The sequence below is a fragment of the Sinocyclocheilus anshuiensis genome, unplaced genomic scaffold (assembly GCF_001515605.1).
Source record: "Sinocyclocheilus anshuiensis isolate Anshui unplaced genomic scaffold, SAMN03320099.WGS_v1.1 scaffold4, whole genome shotgun sequence".
Taxonomy (NCBI): domain Eukaryota; kingdom Metazoa; phylum Chordata; class Actinopteri; order Cypriniformes; family Cyprinidae; genus Sinocyclocheilus; species Sinocyclocheilus anshuiensis.
Window position 1 is genome coordinate 1204577 of NW_015554075.1, and position 11711 is coordinate 1216287.

An 11711-nucleotide genomic window follows, 5' to 3' on the forward strand; every position below is an offset into this window, starting at 1 on the left:
TAAACTTCTTTTCTGCCCCTCAAGTGTGTTTTTCTAAGTGTTTCTGAAAAAATTCTTCCATTGCTTATTATTTTTCTTTGCCCAGCATGTGACAAGGGACAAAGGCCTTTCAGCTCTTCTAGTGTTCCAAGTAATAATGAAGAAGCTTGAAAGTTGATTTGAGAGGCCTTGCGGTATTGCAACACTCCCCAAACCCTAAGTCTCACATATATCCAATGCTACAAGCTATTAGATAGTATACCCTCAGCATGTAACACAAGCTAACCACACAAGACTTGTGCTATCTGCTTCATTCAGAGAAAAAAAAAACAGGCTGTCGCTGCGCTGTTGTAACCATAGCCATGTGAGTAAGATTTCCAACATATGGTGAGGCTGCACTTTGGGCGACCTGAGTTCGAGTCCCGGCTTGAGGTCCTTTTCTGGTCCAATTCCCTCTCTCCTCTACATGATTTACTGTCTGTCCTCCTACTGTGCTGTCTAAATAAAGGCAAAAACCCCAAAAATAGAACTTACAGCTGCATCTCAATAAATTAGAATGTCGTGGAAAAGTTCATTTATTTCAGTAATTCAACTCAAATTGTGAAACTCGTGTATTAAATAAATTCAATGCACACAGACTGAAGTAGTTTAAGTCTTTGGTTCTTTTAATTGTGATGATTTTGGCTCACATTTAACAAAAACCCACAAATTCACTATCTCAACAAATTAGAATACTTCATAAGACCAATAAAAAAAACATTTTTAGTGAATTGTTGGCCTTCTGGAAAGTATGTTCATTTACTGTACATGTACTCAATACTTGGTAGGGGCTCCTTTTGCTTTAATTACTGCCTCAATTCGGCGTGGCATGGAGGTGATCAGTTTGTGGCACTGCTGAGGTGGTATGGAAGCCCAGGTTTCTTTGACAGTGACCTTCAGCTCATCTGCATTTTTTGGTCTCGTGTTTCTCAGTTTCCTCTTGACAATACCCCATAGATTCTCTACGGGGTTCAGGTCTGGTGAGTTTGCTGGCCAATCAAGCACACCAACACCATGGTCATTCAACCAACTTTTGGTACTTTTGGCAGTGTGGGCAGGTGCCAAATCCCGCTGGAAAATGAAATCAGCATCTTCAAAAAAACTGGTCAGCAGAAGGAAGCATGAAGTGCGCATGAACTTTTCCGCGACATTCTAATTTATTGAGATGCACCTGTATACAAAAATCAGTCAGTGCTATGCAAAAACATCTCTCCACAGTTAGAAATATCCATGTTCGTCCTCTCATTTAAAGATGCGTAAAGTGTGTCTTTTCTGCCTCTATCGACAACAAACAGAACTGCACTCCCTCCAACTGCCACTGGTTGGACTAAAAGTCTAGTCCTGCCCTCAATTCACTCCATTGGTTGGGTCAATGGTCTTGTGTTCAGCTGGTTAGGATGCTCAGACAGTGTAAAGCTATACACTTTTCTGGTAAATCAACCAGTAATTACTTACAGGACTTATTATAAGTATATTGGACTTTCTATAAATACAGATTATGTATAGACAGTACTTAAAGCACATAGGACAGACACTCAACAAATACTGGGAATACTAGCCTGCAAAATATGCAATGACTTCAGTCAAAGATATAGACAAACAAATAAAAATGTAACATTTTTGTTGCATACTAACATTGATGTAACGTACAATACGCTAACGAAAAACGATCCAACATGCTGTTGCTATGGTTACCTCCCAAGCCGAACGCGACTTCTGTTTGCGTACGTCTATTTCGTAAGCTCTGACTAACTTGTAATCTAACTTTTGTGGTTGAAATATATAGTGAACTGTAGCTATATACACGCTTATATAAAAGGGAATACGTAGACCTTCGAGACCACTCACAACCTTTTGTTTTAACCCTCTTTTGGGAGAGGGGTTAAGCTTTAGGCAGGTCAGACCTTGAAAGCTCAGTCAAATCCAACACATCATATGATTTCACTCAAAACCAACGGGTGATAAAAGCAGCAGCAAATCTGCCTACTGCCATCAGTAATCATTATTACAAATAAACATAGCAAAAACAACGTCTGTCCTACTAAAAGGGCATTCGCGCTATTAATATATTTTGGGGAAACACATGGCACGAGCAGCAGAGCATACGATCCAGCCCTGTCGCCGCCGCGCGCTCGCTCACGCGCAACCAGCCTTACTTTGCGCCTAAAATCATTATTAGCGAAATTATTGTCATCAGTGAAGCCGTCGTTAGGGAAGGGACTAACCGTTTAATATTTGCCCGGCGAACACCGGGATGTCGGTAAACGTGTCTGGTACTGCCCCGCGAATCCCTGACCGGCGACAGACTGAAACGCGTGCGCCATCTGCTCCAACTCTGCGCGCGCTCAGTCATGTGGAAGGTCCGCGTTTCCCAAGAGTAAGTCCCGTATTTAATAACTCATATACTCATATATCATAAAACCACCGCATGTAGGATGGACAGAACGTGTGCATTACAGAGTAGCCTACATGCTGGAGTTTATTTGACATTGTCAGTGGGGAGCATCGGCACTTTGTGTTGACTATGTGTTGAATTATCTATACGTTGATAAAAAGAACAATAGTACAGCGGACTTTAGATGGACGTAATATAAATGCAAGCGGACACAAACTGAACAAAATAAGAGGATGTTTCTTCTTATTCACATGGGTTTACAGCCAAAACAATCAATTCAGAAAACACACACACACACACACACACACACACACACACAACAACAAATATTCAATTTGAAATGAACACATTTCAAATAAATCCACGGTGCAAGCGAGAGCTTATTCCTTAAATCCAGCATTTAAAAAATATAGGTTCTAAAATATGAAGGAGACAGAAGCGCTGCCTTTGATAGCTCGCGGTAAATTCATCCCGTGTGATAAGAAAATATTAATATTTTACCTTGTAATGTCGATCTTAGAGCGAGGACTTTGTTTCCTGCACTGAGTGAGTCTGTCGGTGTTCAATGACAAGCACTGAGTCAAATATGAACAGGGCAAACGCTGTTATTGCATCTCTCTCTCACACTCTCTCTCTCCCTCTTCCTCTCTTTCTCCCATAATAAAACGACTGTTTTAAAATCCCTCATCACGTACTCACTCTCCGTCGCTCTCAGCAGTCTGCAGCCTATCACAACAATCATGACAACTATCTCTTACAGAAATCCCATGTATAATAGAAAATAAATTCCTATAATTTTGCAATCATCACAATTTACAACATCATTACTCCCTTATTATGGTAATATAGCCTATCGGGTGAGTGCAGTTCTTTGCATTTCCCCCTACATTTCAATCATTTCTCTTAGGCAAGAGAGCACAACAGAAACACTATCTGAGTCCAATTTTAAAAAGACTATCCCTCCTCCATCATAGAAGCAGAACGGAGCCAGTCAAAGCATAAATGGACGTATTTATCCACCCGGGAATGACTGCTTTCTTTCTGTTTGGTGTTGCTGCCAAGGCTTACTTTGTGTGTGTACGTGTGTCTGTGTATGTGATGGGCTTTAAAGGGCACTGTTTTTAAAAAGTGATGGAGTCTCTGACCCACGTCGTTCTTCAGTTTCAATATCACCTCTTTTATGCATGACAATCGTTTAAAAACAACTTATCACAACAGCACAGTAAATGCATTTCAATGTTAACAGACACTTCTGCTTAAATGGATAGTTCACCCAAAAAAAAAAATCTGTCATTTTCCCTCATGTGGTTCCAAACTTGTATTTTTGAAGAAATGTTCAACTGTTTTTGTCGTTATGAAAGTCAAAGTGGTCCAAAACAACATTGTACCACTCTGGTGCGGTCACACTTCAGGCAACCAGAGTTTGAGTACTGGCGTGAGGGTCAATTCCCCTCTTTCCTCTCCCAAGATTTCTTGTCTGTCCTAGTGTGCTTTCTAAATAAAGGTGGTATAAATAAGTTAAAAAAAAAAAAGATTATTTTTAAGTGAAGTGACATGTGGCCAAGTATGGTGACCCATACTCTAAATTTTTACTCCAAGTGTGCACTCACACAGTAGTGAACACACACACCATGAACACACACCCGGAGCAGTGGGCAGCCGGACCTGAGACTCAAACTCACAACCTTCGGGTTACAAGTCTGACTCTCTAACTATTAGACTTAAGACCATTAGATCTTAAGACGTTTTTAAAAAATATATTTCCTTTTGTGTTCTGCAGAAGAAAGAAGTTCATACTGGTTATATAGCAATACAAACAACTCTTTGGCTGAACATGATTCAATCATGGACAGTGGTTCCACCCGACTAAATCAAGTTATTTGGACATATCTAATTTTAGTTGAGTTTACAACTCAGTTCACTTTAATTCATCCTGTATGAAGTATTTGAGTTGTCATTGTGCAGAAGCACTGTCCATGATTAAAGCTCAGCCAGAGAGTTATAATAACTATCAAGCTAAAAAATTACTTTTCTTTACACACATGATGTTAGATGTTGGCAGTCTAAAGATGGGATTACATCCCTAGCACACCCATTGGAGTTGCTTGTTTTCATTAAAGCAACTTGAATTCTTAGTCCTCAACCCAAGCACAGGCTCGACACTTCACCACAATGGTAACTCACCCAAAAACACCAACATAACAGTAAGTCTTTTGAAATAACAACATAATAGAGCATTAAAATTAAAAAGTCTCCCTATTTTCTCATCTTGCTAAGAAATACATAAATAGTACATTTTTTCATCATTTTCTCTCCCTATCTTTATCCTAAGCCATGCAAAGCATGATGGGACATGTAAAGTTTATTTTAAACTATTTGATTGAAACATTATTATCAGAGCCCAAAGAATGATCTAGTTGAGAAGATAGTGCAGTTGCTTTGCTAAGAGATGAAGACAGATGGAAAGTGGAAACCGTGAAACATTAATCAAGTCACCTTTATTTTTATAGTGCTTTATACAATAGAGCAGGAAAGTAACAGAATCAATGATGCAAACTTCAAAACTTAAGCAAATTCAAATTCTGCTGTTAAGCAGCTATAACAAGACAGTCATTTCAGTGTTGGTTCAGTCCAGTTCAATAACTGTCTAAAGTTCATTTATTATGAAACAAGTTGAATTTAGCTATAAGCAGCTCTACTTAAGCCAATAGTGTTGTTATTCAACTCAAGTCAGTTCAATGTTGATTCAATTCAGTTCAATAAGTTTCAATGTTGCAAAATTCATCCATTTTGAACTAATTTGATTCAGCTATAAAGAAGCAGACAGCAGTAACATTATTTAGCTAAATTCATTAAAGCTAACACAGAAGTTTTCTTTTGGTCAATGGGGCAAATTTGCATGATCAACCTGAACCTGCTGTAAAATGTGTGTAGGGAATTCATTCGGCCTCAGGCTAAATTCTCAATTGCATTCCCTATTTGAAATAACCGGATTTTTCCAGACAAAATTAGCAGAACCCTGGTAACCTTAAAGTCATCATGAAACGGAAGTTGCGATTGTCTTTTCTTCTCTGCTGTGACGTATATCTGAGTGAAACGGCATCTGAAATGAGAGGGCGGGACTTGATTTTGTCCTTCGGGAATTGATTGGATCGTTGGAAGTTGGGGCGTTGCTAACAAAATGGAGGCAGATCTGAATGCCAGTTTGCAGTTAGTTGTGGGGGATTTCTCTCCACTGGATTCACAGCCGACACCCAAGCATGAATAAATGTTTTATTTATTAAGGATGACGACGACGATCAACGGCACAAAACATGCCTAAACAGTGCACGAGAGAGAGAGAGAGACTGCCTAAATGACTGAGCGCGTCCTCCATCAGGTTAAGTCATATTCATGAAAAAAATTAGTTTGCGATGTCCTAAGAGTAATGTTGTATTTTCAGACAACACAAAAAAGCACAGACAGACTTACAGCCAAGAAAACAGGCAGCAAAATTGCTGATATCTCCCATCCTCCGGCTGCGACGAGCATGTTGTCTCTCTCCACCTGTCTACCTGTAGCTGTCAATGACAATACTGAGGCTTCGCCCATAAGGCCTCGTTGCCTTGATCTCCTGCTGACATTTACCATTTGAAGTCCTGTCCTAAGCAGCAGACGATAACACAAACACGCTGACTCCCTCCGCATTTGTGCCGGCGTGTGGGTGTGTGGACGTGTTTGATCCGGGGACAGTTTGTTGTTGAGAGGGCGATTCATTCAAAAAGTTTCAAGCTAGTGAGGGGTGAGGAGGATTATATGCGTTCCGAGTGGTGGGTCGTAAATAATAAATGTGCTGGTGCGGACCTCTGTGAAATATTTTCCACCTGTTTTCCTTCTTTTCTAGCAGCTACCATGCCCTTACCGGATCTGTTATTCTACCAACCGCTGTTCTAATATTGAACAGTCAGATAGGAACAAGGAAACCAGCTCGGAGGAGATCTCATCAAATCGGACATACTTAAACACGCTGATTCATCTCTTGACCCTTTGCAGTTCCCGAATGGGACCAGGGCCCGCCAATGGCAGCAGTTCCAGAGGTCAAGGGGTTAAATTCCCTCAGATTGTGAAAAAAATTCCACCTTAATTCCAATTTAAATTCAGCTGCAGCCTTATATTTTTAAGCATAATTAAGTTTGGCTGTACAAGTCATTGTGGCCTTGTCTGCACTAATACGTTTTCGTTTGAAAACACATCTTTTTCTCTCAGTTTTGGCCTTCCGTCCACACTGAGACAGCGTTTTTGTCAAGGAAAATGCTCTCCAAAGTGGATAAATTTGAAAACGCCGTTTTCGCATTGTAGTGTAGACTGTGAAAACGAAGGTTTTTGAAAACGATAATGCATGTTTAGTCATGTGACATATTGTACCTATAGATATCTATGTTTATACTGGTATTGTGCCTGTTGTGTGCTATTCACTTTCACACTATTGCTACAGATGTGTTACTTTGTACACTCTTCATATCACAGTCCTGCAAAGATGACTCGGAATGCTGTTTGTGGAAAAGCATAAGGGCAGTTGCGTTTTAGATCATTTAGAGATCATACAATCATGAGTGAGTGCGACATGAACACGTCAGTGAATGGTGAGATATTTTTCTAAAAAAAATGATCCTGCCAGAAGAATTGCATGAAAACGTATCATGTCTGTTCCGTCTGTATCATCTCAGTGAGCTTTTTTGAGGCTTTACGCATGCGCAGTAAAGCGAATTTAACGTTTTCTGACGTTTCAGTGTGAATGGGAAACTTTTTAAAAAACGTTTGAAAACGCTAATGTGGATGGAGAGCATTTTAAAATGAAAACACCGTTTTCAAATGTATACGGAATAATGTAGCCTGCGCCTTAAATTATATTAAACTGACTTAAAAAGTAGTGTTGAAATTGGTTAAATTATTTTGATGAGTTATAGTAATGGAAAAACTTTTACATTTGGAATACCATGGTGCTCTTGTTAATTTTTTTTTTTTACTTTTAGAAAAAGAAAGCTGTTAAGAGTAGCATGCTTAAAGTAATAACAGCAATTTTACATAGCTATAAAGTTTTTTTGCATATTATCTGCCACACAGTTTATGGTAATGAACAGCACTAGTAATCATCATTAACCGAGCCAAGAGAATAATCTAGACGAGAAGATAGTTGTTTAGCTAAATATTTAGAGATGGAGACAGATGGAAATTGGAAACCATAAAACATCAAAAAGCTGATAAATGTTATATGCTCTAGAGTCTAGACGTCACGTCTTTCTAGTGATACAGTCTTGATCTCTTGTTCTTAGCACGTTAAGAACATTCTACACAAATTAGCTGCTAAAGACACAGCGTATGTATAGCTGTCCTCAAAAGAGGCCTATTTTCCTCTGGCTTTACGGGCTGCCTTGCTAATATGCTCTATCGTGCACTGCTGGCAGGCCAAGAGGGGTGCAATTTAAGGTGTATTCAAGACTTTGGCTGCCTAGAATAAATTGGTATCTATTTTCCTGACATCTGGTCTTTTAGAAATATCATTACTTTGATCTTTTTAGACTTTACCTTTTTTTTTTAGAGTGGCTTCTGAGACTTGTTACTTCGCACTCTGCCGTTTCATTCCCTGTAGCATAGCATATCTTTCTCCATCTGGCCCTTCTCACTGCTTCTCCATTTGTAAACCCTCATTCTCACATTTTCTGCGAAAAATACATCTAAGGGAATTAAAGGAATAGTTCACCCAAAAATGACATTGTTTACTCACCCTTGTGTCATTTCAAACCCATATGAGTTTCTTTCTTCTGCAGAACACTGAGGTCAGACTGCTCACAGTTCATGAGATTGTTTATTATAGTTGATTATATAAGAGTTGTGTTGTATCTTTCTAGGGAGATTCACCTTGACAGTAAACTTTATAGATTGCTCACTGAAAGTTTTATGGTAATATTTTCAGTAAAGCTGCTCAGTAAAAATATGTATGCTTCTTATTTATGATAAACAGATACATGTAAATTTAAAATTAATAATTTTTTCTTACAAAAGTAGTGGATAGAAAAAGATACTCTGTCTATTTAATACAAAGTAAACATTTTTCATAATTATTCATAATTTTTGGCTTCAGTAAAGTGACAATATAAAGCTAAATTATTTATACTATTTTTGAATTCTGTGTGTGTGTGTGTGTGTGTGTGTGTGTGTGTGTGTGTGTTTAAAAATACAAAATACAAATATTTGTTAAATTTAATTTTTACATTTTACATAAATACATTTTTTAAAAATCGGGTTTGGAACAAAATGAGGGTGAGTAAATGATGACATGAATTCTGTTGTGTGTGTGTGTGTTTAAAAATACAAAATACAAATATTTGTTAAATTTAATTTTTACATTTTGCATAAATACATTTTTTAAAAATCGGGTTTGGAACAAAATGAGGGTGAGTAAATGATGACAGAATTTTTGGGTGAACTTTTTCTTCAGCTGTGTCATTCAATAGCGCTACGTGATGTCAATCATGCATTTGGGATTTTGCCTGTTTTTAAAGGTGACATATCATGAAAATCTGACTTTTACAGGTTTTAAGTGCTAAAGATGAACCCAGTAACTTTGTTTTGGTAAGCCTTTTTCTGCAAGCGTCTGAGAAAACGAGCACGTCAGATTTCGCTCCCTTGGTGACGTGGCAAAGGGATCTCATTATAATATTAACATATTGTAAAAAGGGGCATAATATGTCTCCTTTAAATAATAGCTTGGCTGAAAGATTGAATGCAGACATATCTGTAATTTTGTGCAAGTTTACAAACCACATGCAGCACAACTCGCCATGGTTCCCATACGCACACCTGAGTCTCAATATCTAACACAAACATCTAACTCATATCTCATATATATTTCCCACGGATCTCTCTCTCTCTTTCTCTGCCTCTCTCCAGCGCTCCCTTCTCTTCTTTTCTCATCTCCCTTCCTTTTCTCCTTCTACCAGATGGCTGACCCATCTGCTCCCTCTCTCTCGCTGTCCCTGCCTTTACCTCCATCTCCATCTCTCCTGATACCCCTTGGCTTTTAGAGTGTAGGTCCAAACCACATAGATCATACATTTCAGAAATGTCAAAGTCACACCAAATTAACCCCAAGGTTACACATAGACACCACAGCCTCAAGGATGGGAGAAAAACCGAGAGAATATTCTGTGTTTTCTATCTCTTTAGCTTTATCTCAAGTGACTCTCGCGCTGGGTCATGCTGCATATCTCAAGCGGCGTGTTTGGTTATAGGCTGATCTGATCACAGTGAGGCTTTTCCATCTCTACCAAAATGTCTCTCTTTCCCTCCATATGCAACTTTAGCCTTCATAATCTGTCTGTACAAGTAGGTTTATATGGTATCCACCAAAGTTGTTCCATATGTAAAAAGTCATACACAAGTGTGCCGCACAGTCTTAAAAAGTGAAGCCATCACGTTTCGATCGCCCCCAGGTGGCTGGTCCCAGTATAGGTCATAAACCCCGCCCTCTCCATGTAATCTAATGGGACATGTGACAAAATAAATAATTAAATTTCACTTCAAATAATCTTTTTCCAAATATGGCTTTTGTCATTTGATGTAGATTTTATCACGCTGATGTAAGTTCAAGTGTTCATTTTTTTAATAATTTTGGTTTTAGTTAGTTAAGTGATGCTATAAAAACAGGAGTGTGATGTCATAATTTAGGTTTTAGTTAGTTAAGTGATGCTATAAAAACAGGAGTGTGATGTCATGATTGACAGCTGAGACTGACCGCTTCTCTGAGTGAACTGAGGCGCCAACGGACTTTTTCGGGAACTTTAGGAGGATATCGGAGTTGTATTTACCTTATTTTAACACAATCCTCTTAGCAGACGAAACTTGGAGCAGTCAGGCTAATTAAAACGGGGTCAGGGGCGTGTGCTTGCGATCGACTCTGCGGGAGTGTGGGCGGGACGTGGACTCTGGTCCCAAGTTTTCTACTGCACAGACTCTGGTCCCAAATCAGCGCAATATGGCCGCGCCCTGTTGGGACAATGGCGGCTTCACTTTTCTTCAATGGAAGAGATTGAAGGTGCGTCGTCCATCTTTTTTTACAGTCTATGGTCATACATGTTTTAAAGGAACAATTCAACCAAAAATTCTATCATTTTTTACTCATGTCATTCAAAATGCATAAAAAGCTTCATGCAGTTACAATGAAGACTGAGACTTTCAAATTTTAAAAAGGACATAAAAGCATAATTCGGTGAGTTGACAGAGAATATTTTCAGTGAATGATGACTTAAATTTCGGTATGTTCTTCACACAAAGCTATTATGTGAACTAGATGAATTAGAATGTAGTCTGTGAGCAGGGGCGCATTAACGCACAGGCTTTAAGGGGCTGAAGCCCAGGGGCCTACACTTGGGAGGGGCCTACTGGCTACTGGGAAATTATATTTTTCGAATAAGTATTTGTATGGGCGTTTGCAGCAGTGAAAACAGCATTCTGTTAACAAACTTACACACTCATTTTCAGCGACGCCCTGCTTGTAGTATTTGTAGTGAATGGTTCAGTTTAAGTTACCCCCACACAGTTTGTATAGTTGGTATGTTCCACCGATATACTGTGAACGGAATGCACAATGCACTAGTAAAGAAGCCTATGTGTGCGTGTCTCTATGTTAACGTGCAGCTTATCAAGAAACACAACACTGCTGTGTGAAAGGAACCGAACCGGTGTTCTGTCGATTTGTGCTACCCTGTCAGATTTTGCTACCTCCCATTAAAACAGTGGGTAGTACAATTTGACAACGAAAAATGCTACCTGTAAAATTATGGTTTATTAACGTCTACACCTACCACAACCCTAAACCTACCCTTACAGTAATGCAAATACAGTAATTATGTGTTATATTCGCGGTTGTAGCTAGAAGGGATACAGCTACAGGAAACCAACAATAAATAATTTTTTCTACCTATTAGATTGTGTTTTATTAAAGTCTACACCTACCCCAACCCTAAACCTACCCTTACAGTAATGCAGATACATTAAATATTGTTGTTCAGCATGAGAAAATGGACGCAATATTAATGTGCGCATTCGCAATAAACCCTGGTAGGACAATCTGATAGGTAGGATAAAATGTCAGGACACCGGACAACTTTCTGTAACATCATAATAGTGTGACTTCAGTAATTTACAAATGTGTGGATATAATGTGTGTGTCACCTGAAGGTTTTAGATTCAGTCACTGCGTTCCATCAGAGGTGCTGCTTCAAAGTCTCAATTTTAAATCCAGGGACGGAAAAACAGG

General features: G+C 38.9%; 1 protein-coding gene across 1 annotated transcript in view; it reads right to left on the reverse strand.

The window, feature by feature from the left end:
* cdh24b (cadherin 24, type 2b) overlaps positions 1–3037 on the reverse strand; it is a 159425-nt gene extending 156388 nt beyond the window's left edge. Inside the window, exon 1 of the mRNA XM_016461039.1 lies at positions 2915–3037. The gene's annotated coding sequence lies outside the window, so the exon portion shown is untranslated. The remainder of the gene's footprint in view (positions 1–2914) is intronic.
* Between the last annotated feature and the right edge of the window lie 8674 nt (positions 3038–11711).